We start from the raw sequence: 8,709 nt of genomic DNA, 5'->3' as shown, positions 1-8,709 counted from the left end.
TTTGTTCTTTTTTTCGTTTATGGTATCTTAATGTGATATTGACATGATTATTATGAACTGTCAACAGATGTCCCTTTGAATTAATCACTCTGGCCCAAATGGTGAGCTTCATGGCAAAAGAAACACTGGCATTGGCACACTGTATTTACACTTCAGTTATTGTCGTAATAAGGACTAAGACTGATTCATCCTTACAATTTTGTCAATGGATGCTGGCTTAATGTGTATAAAATGAATTAATTGTATAATACAACAACAACAATGGCAAAGTCTGCACTATTAACTTGAGTTAAACGAACAGTCTCAGTGGCATGGTCCATATGCCAATGTTTTGTGACGTTCATAGGGGGATTTTATTTGACAAAATGAAAGATTTCTGAACAATATTGGTGTTTGTCATGTGAGTTTTTTTCTTTTTACATTATTTTCAAGAAGTTAAAAGAGGCCAGTCCTTCTTGTGTTTTATTTTTTTGAAATCAAGGCCCTTTGCTACTACCTCAAATAGTTATAACACCTGCAATATTGTACCCAGCAGAGTTTGTTAATCTCCACTGAGCAAGTCAGGAATATTTGTGTAATTATCCTGCAGGGTTTTTCTTCAGAAGGCCCAAAGATCAAAAATAGAGTCGGAGACGGAATATCTTTCAGAGTCAAGGTGGCTTGATGGTTTATTCAGCAATATTCAGTTGGTACAGGAACGACACAAAAAGCAATCACACACAAACACATCTTATTATATAGACTGATATGAGGATTATCTCCCGACCTGCTTGTTACGATTTCACAATGTTTCTAAAAGGTTCTAGAAGGTTCTAAAAGGTTCTAGAAGGTTCTAGAAGGTTCCATCCCACGTTTGGCCAAGGCCAACCTGTCTTCGATAAAGCCAACATGCGTGTGCACTTGCTATCTCCACTCAAAAACCCCTCTCTTATGTTCCCTTTTCTGCTCAAACCCCAGTTCACTCCTTCTACTCCGAGCCCCAACCCTCTTCTCTGGCTTTTGTTCTATGTGTTTCTCCTTCTAAACTTTGGCAAGACCCCTATTTTCCACAAATGAACATAGACATGTTGTCCGGTGTTGGAGTTACTTCGGTTCTGAGCGTTCCCAGATGTTAACCCTTGGCAAATGATCTATTTTTTTGTTCTTGAGACACAAGCACACACTCAGTCCCCCATAATGCTGACTCACCCTGGCTTCTCCTTTCTCCTTCCAGAACATTCTATCTTCCTCTGGCACCATATCTGCTGTTGTCCTCTTCCCAACCTTCCTAAACCCCTGCTTCCACATTCCTTACTGAGACTAGTTCAAGACATGTTTTCTTTTGCACAGAAACCACAGCTCAACCCTAGGCCTGTCTCCTTAGTATCCCTGTATACATTTACATTTAGTCATTTAGCAGATGCTCTTATCCAGAGCGACTTACAGTAAGTACAGGGACATTCCCCCCGAGGCAAGTAGGGTGAAGTGCCTTGCCCAAGGACACAACGTCATTCGGCACGGCAGGGAATCGAACTGGCAACCTTCGGATTACTAGCCCGATTCCCTAACCACTCAGCCACCTGACTCCCTGTATACTACACATGCCTGCCTACCTGCCCTATAATCAATAAACCATGACAATCCTTGCAAACAGAAAATTCACTTTAAATCACCTGATTTCACAGGTGCTTCATTTACCAAAAATCACCAAACAATGAATTTGCATTCTATTTGTTTAACTGATGTGTTTATATAGTGCACATCTATGTTCAGCAAGGCACCACACAATCAGTAGGGATAACGTCCACCTGCATCCCTGGACATCCACATAGATCGCATCAGGTTTTGCGGATATATGTTTTAGAGGAATATGCTTTATGGTGAGTGTATTCACTATGCAATTGTCTAATACAAAGCCATTCAGTTATTTAATAACATTGTGAGCTACTGTAGCAATGACCATGATGTACGGTTAAGATTGTGTGTGGTGGGGTAGCTACAGCTAAGAAACATGATATGATTGTTACCTGGATTGTTGTAATGTAACACAAGGTTACAATGTCGATTCAAGTAGCCTACGACCTTTCTACCTTACAACAGTACTAGATGAACGACACTGTTCACTGTTAACTAATTGCGGCTGTAGGCCCAAAGCACATTTGACTACCTCGATGATACGCAAGATCATGACCTGGAGCTGAGATAGGACTTTAAAGCATTTGAACCAACACCCCCAAAATTCTGCAAATCTCGTGTTTCCATTTTGAGATTGATTTCTCAGAATCTCATGGCTTGGTAGTGCTGACTGAGAAATGTAATATAAAATGTAATATAAAAAAATATAACATTTCCAGTCCTGCAATAGCTGCTTTTACAGTAAGTCAAGAGAATAGGCAGATTTAGGTAACACATATGGTAATACTCTTAAGGGGGCGTGAAGAGAGCAGGGTGTTGTGTATGCAGCACCAAAGAACAAATTTAACACGCATCCGCTCTAAAAATGAAAGTGAAATGCTGGAATGCAAATGTGATTAGAGAAGCGTGTGATCTTAACACGGACATATGTGGCGGTGCAAGGTGATCTTGAGTCGAGCGGCAGCCTCAGCATTCGCAGCGAAGGCATAAACGCTCACGTATCAGGTTTCTTCTACTGTAAAATGATTTTAATCATTATCTAATTGTGCGGCAGCTAATGAAGTCGAATAGCATGGATTGCTTTGTGAAGACTTCCTTGCCTTTACTTTCACTGTCTGTTTCGGTGGTCTGCCTATAAGCTGTTCACTGAGCCAGCTCTCCTTCCTCTGTCGGTTCTTAGTTTCCCTTCAAATTCAATAACCTCCCAGCCGTGTTCCTCCAGGGAGTCCCCCTCTCCCTTGGCCCACAGACAGACTGCAGAATCTACTGGGAGACTGACAGTACATGAACTCCACAGTGAAGCAGAGGTGTCATGCTGTGTAGGCAGCACCTCAGCTGCTTTGCAACCTTGAAAATTCAGTTTTTCCTTCAGAGAGGGAGTGCTCTCTGTTATAAAACAACAGATTATGGCACTGGTGTTGTACCTATGTATGTGTGTTATCCATGAGTGCTGTGTCCTAGTTATTCCAGATTCTGTTTGTTTCTGTATCTTAAATTGATTAACCACAGTTCAGTGGAAGTAGGACATATGAAATAATACTAAATGGGACTTAATTTGTACATGAAAGATTAAATAAACAACGCGATTTCATTGACTGATATTTTTACACAAGCATTCTTTATCACCCTTCAGTTTGACAACCCATTATACTACAAAACGGTGCAAATAAGGTCTCCTTTTCTTAGATAGTACATTGTATTTGTTCATAGACTGAGACAACTGGCAAACGCAGCCTCTGATCTAGAAAGTACATTACGCAATCAACAAAAAAAAAAGTTATCTATTTTTGGGGGGATGAAAATGTGGGAATCTGCGAATGTTCTAAAGAGTGAACGCACCAAGCCGAGGAAGCTGCTCCTTTTTAGTCATATCTCTTAACCCATATATCCACCCAGCCCTCCTCTCCAGCTTCCCATCTCCCCTGAGGCTCTGCTCCCCCTCATCTGATGTCTCTCTCCTGAGAGGACGCTCTCAACACAACCACAAGCTTCAAACATCACCTCAGAGAACTGCATATTTGGGTTTGTTCTCTAAACAATGCAGAAATCTATGTGTCGGATTGAAACGAATGAATGATTTGTGGAGCTTTGTGGAAGTGTTTGTATAGATGATAATGGTTTGTTTGTGTGTGTGTGTGTGTGTATGAGAGAGGAAGAGAGAGAAAAAGACAACATTTGGGTGTTGATGTCTTATTTGTTTACTTCACTCCATATGATCAAATCTGTCAATTGACAAACGTTCCCAAAGTTACATGTTTTAAACACTCTGTATTTTAAACTCTGTACTCTGTTTATAATCCACCATACTGTACATTTAATCTGAACCCTGAGACTCGAGGGGCCATTTGTATCATGCATGTATGGGCTGCAAATCAGTGTGAAAAGGTCACAGTAGCAACCCTGGTCAAGCGGCAATAAACATCTATCTCTGCTTTTAAAGAAGAGATTCAAGACACGATTACACTATAAAAAAAGACACACGTCTTACAGATAGGTAAAGATGTCCTTTTTTCCAGTCATTCATTTCCAAAGACGGGTCAACTCCTGAAATATATTTCCCTTTGTGCTGCATCTTGAACGCACTCCAAAATAGCCTACACTTCCCGAATGCAGCGACGCGTTATGATCTCATTCATAATGCATTCTAACCATGTTAGACGTTACCAATACAGAGCCTCTACAAGCATAGCCAACCCATAAATATCCCACCCTCCCTTGTTAAAAGAGTTTGGGGTTTAAGAATGAACCACTGGCCTTGGCCTTTGAAGATGTTCTCTTTGGCATACTGTACATTATGTATGGTCTTCCACATGCAGGTCTGATTAGTAAGCACAGAGTCGAGCTTCTGTATATATACATAATGTATACATATATACATATATACATTTTGGGGATGAGGTAACAAGGTACTTGGATGACCTATTGTAATTTGGACATACCGTATGGGGTGTTATTGGGTGTGCTGTTTTTGAATTGTCAGGGAAGGGGGAGCCAGACAAAAAGTTGTCATGCATGATTAAAAGCCTACAAGAACATGGTTGAAAAAAAGAGGATCTCCACTTCTAGAACTGTGGCAAAGGGACGACATCAACTCATCTTGAAACAGTAGGTAAACTGTATAGTCATATCACACACTATACTCTACATATCTGTACGTGACCTTTGTGGCACCTTCCATATGTCACACATCTGAATGAAATCCTACAAGATTAGTCCCATAAATCAAACCTTTCGTTTCTTTTGCTGATGCTGTCCATCTGAATCAGAGTCTTCGGAGAATGAGCAGAGGGTTTTGTTTAGAAAGGGGGCTTTAAGGGAAAGAGCAGGAAAGACGTAACATTCTAACTGCGTCTAATATATTATGCACAAAATGATGAGCTATGAAGGCCGAACAAGCTCTCTCTATCTCTCTTTTTCTTTCTCTGTCTCATTCCCTTTCTGCCCCTCATACTGCATTTGTCTTAAAGAAGGACATTTCTGTCCCACGGGGGGATAACAGTATTGACGTCAAGAGATGAGTTATTGATTGAGGACGGAGGACAGAGAGACAGTTGACATGCAGAGCGTATACGAGGCCGTCCACCGTCCAGCCGTCCACCCGTGATGTACAGTCTGCCGTATCCTTGGGAGACGCACGTGCACGGAAAGATCTGTAACATTTCAATATCTTTTTCTTTATAAGCATGTATGTCCCTCCAAGACACAGCAAACCGTCCATCACGGGTGAACAGTTATGTTGTGGGTGTCCCATACATTCTGCGTGTTACCCTGCAGCAAATGGCCATAAGTAAAGGGGACATGTTTACAAGTCTTCCACAACAGCAGTCGTACATGGTGCAAAGGCAACAATCATGTGTGCCCCCCCCCTCCCCCCCCCCCCCCCCGCCCACATGTTCGGCGCTCGAGCTGACTGCACACGCATCGACTCTTTAAGAGTCTCTGTGTCAAAGTGCAAGGGTGACACCCTTCGAGGGACTAGGCCTCGTGGCGCTCATCCGGTATTCTAACGGCGTCTCGTCCCTCTGCAGGAACGTAGACACGTACAGGACACGGTAGAGGTCTCAACTGTATGTTTCAGTAGGCCTCTTTGTTCGACTCTGCCCAGATCCATCCTGCGCTCCGACAGGCCCTCTGACCTGCGCCGCTCGGCTGTGATGGAGCTGTGGGAGTGGTAGGCTGGTCCCGGTCTTCATTCTCCATCCATGACCCCCCCAGACCTCCACTCCCCCCACCCCCCGTGGAGAGAGAGAATTGTTGCAGAGCCTTATACATCTCCAATGTCATGTCCCTATGGTCCAGATGACGCTTGTAAGATGTACATCAGCCAGCCATTGTCAAAAGATACAAATTACCGGAACCAGAAACAGCTTATAGCTGTTGGTCCCTAGCAGCTTGAGATATCAATATGAAATGATACACGCCAAACCCTGCAGATTCCCATCGACAATTATGTAAATGTTGATGACATGTGAGGCTGGGCCCTGGGCTCCTTCTGGAGATGGGGGGGGGTGGGCGTTGCTATCGTTAGCGTTAGCATTGTTCACAAGCATCACTTCGTCTTAGGCCTGCCCCCCCCCCCCCTCTCTGTACTCCTCCTCTTCTTCCACCTCCTCCTCCTCCTTCTCCCCGCCTGCGTCCCCTCTTTCTTTTTTCTCGCTGCAGTGTTGCTATAGCAACCGAGAAATGTGGGAATACCTCCGTCCTTCAGAGAGAGAGAGAGCGAGAGAGACAGAGAGAGACAGAGAGAGAAAGAGAGAGAGAGAGAGAGAGAGAGAGAGAGAGAGAGAGAGAGAGAGAGAGAGAGAGAGAGAGAGAGAGAGAGAGAGAGAGAGAGAGAGAGAGAGAGGAGAAAGAGAGGGGGAGAGAGAGAGAGGAAGAGACAGAGAGAGAGAGATAGAGAGAGAGAGAGAGAGAGAGAGAGAGAGAGAGAGAGAGAGAGAGAGAGAGAGAGAGAGAGAGAGAGAGAGAGAGAGAGAGAGTGGTGGGGGAAGGAAGCAAACTAAAAGACTGTTAATTAAAAGACAGAGATGGAGTGGCTGACTCACTGGCTGACTGAATGGACACTATTGCCTGTTACTTAGCCCCTGACTCTAAGCTTTTGTCCCCACTAAAGGCTGTCCCATTGATATTCATTCTCCGTGAAAGACGGAGTGTTATCAGAGGGGTCTGATCCGCCCGAGAGTCACACGGCGCTGGCGTTTGTGCTCGTCCGTTCTCGGCGCACGCCATTTGTTTGCCGATCCATGCGTTCTAGATGTCTCCATTTGTAGTGAGGCCGCTGTTTCCATGACAACCTCCGGCCTAAAATAGCTTGCGCTTTCCTCTCCTTTTTTCCATCTCTCTCTCTCCTCTCCCTCTGTCTCTCTCCCTCTGTCTCTCTCCCTCTGTCTCTCTGTCTCTCTCCCTCTCCCTCTGTCTCTCTCCCTCTTTCTGTCTCTCTCTCTGCCTCTCTGTCTCTGTCTCTCTGTCTCTCTCCCTCTGTCTCTCTCCCTCTGTCTCTCTCCCTCTCCCTCTGTCTCTCTCCCTCTGTCCCTCTCCCTCTTTCTGTCTCTGTCCCTCTGTCTCTCTCTCTGCCTCTCTGTCTCTGTCTCTGTCTCTGTCTCTGTCTCTGTCTCTGTCTCTGTCTCTCTCTCTCTCTCTCTCTCTCTCTCTCTCTCTCTCTCTCTCTCTCTCTCTCTCTCTCTCTCTCTCTCTCTGTGTCTGTCTCTCCTCTCTCTCTCTCCCTCTCTCCGTCTCTCTCTCTGTCTCTCCTCTCACTGTCTCCTGTGTTTCCAGTCTCAGGCGTTCCCATCTCAGGTTCTAGAAGCCGAAATGCCCGGTACTGTCTGGTAATCTTCATTCATCAAGAGGATTGGACTAGCCTATCCATCCTCCTTCTCTTATCTCTCATTCTCAGCCTCTCAGTCTCCCTGCAACGGATCCTGTCAACATGCATCAACCACCGCGTTGCCATGACAACGCCTGGGAAATCAAGGCAATTACTGCAACAAAGACAAAATACAGCGTGGCCGAGGAAAGCAACCATGTTTACCCCCCTCTAAAAGCAGTGTGTGTGCGTGTTTGCATGTGGTGTGTGTTTTTGCATGTGCGTGTGTGTGGTGTGTGTGTATAGTGCATCTGCAGTGCCATCTCTCCTACATGTGGTGGAGTACCCTTCTCCTCCTCTTTCCTAGTTTGACCCCTGTGTGTTCCTGTGTGTTCCTGTTTGTTTTCTGTTCATTTTCTGTTTATTTTTTACAGCATCAGCACAGGTGTACTCACTGACCCATTTCTACAGGGTATGCCCTTTTAAACCTGATCTATGTCCAGTACCAGCAATGGTGTCTGTCTGCATGTGTGTGTGTGTTTGAATACGTTTCACTTTAGTTTTTCCACCTAACAGAGCAGGGATAACCATGACATGAGAACAGCTGCATTTTAAAATCTGTCAGCTATTTCACACAAACTCGTTCTAATCTGCTCTCCTCAATCCTCTGACACGAACTTAACAAACACTAATGAGAAGATGAGTCCCTAAGATAAGTCTGCTCACTTGTATCAGTCAGATGGAATTATGATTAGACATGAACGAAACAGTAATGTACCTCCTACCATGACCCATAACCAGTGTGGTCCACAAGACCACTTTGATGCTAACAGATAACTATGTGTTAGCTAAGTCAAGGAAAACGCCACAGGCTCAGGGGTTTAAGGGAAAACCCATGGTGGATGACATCGCCAGTTATAATGAGTGTTTGTGGCCCTTGGCTTCGCCTGTGTGTCTGTGTGTCTGCCTGTGTGTGTCTGTGTGTGTATGTGCGGAACTATGTGTGCCCAGGATGTCTAACGCCTGCTTGCGTGAATGTGTTTGTCTCTTTGTGTTTGTCTGTTTGTGTCTCCATCGCTGCGTACGCACGTGTACTCATGTGCATGGGTGCTCGAAAGAAAAACACACCCGCAGGTGAGTGGAATTAGCAGTTGTAGCATGCATCTGGAGCTGAGCTTGTTCTGACACCTTCCTCTCAGGAGAGGTGGAAATAGACACAACTAGAGATCTAAACGAGACAAAAGAGATAGATGCCGAGAGATTCCTGGGAGGAGGAGGAGGAGGAGGAA

This window comes from Osmerus eperlanus, chromosome 12 (genome assembly GCF_963692335.1).
Source record: "Osmerus eperlanus chromosome 12, fOsmEpe2.1, whole genome shotgun sequence".
Classification (NCBI taxonomy): Eukaryota; Metazoa; Chordata; class Actinopteri; order Osmeriformes; family Osmeridae; genus Osmerus; species Osmerus eperlanus.
This window is presented reverse-complemented; position numbering follows the sequence as displayed.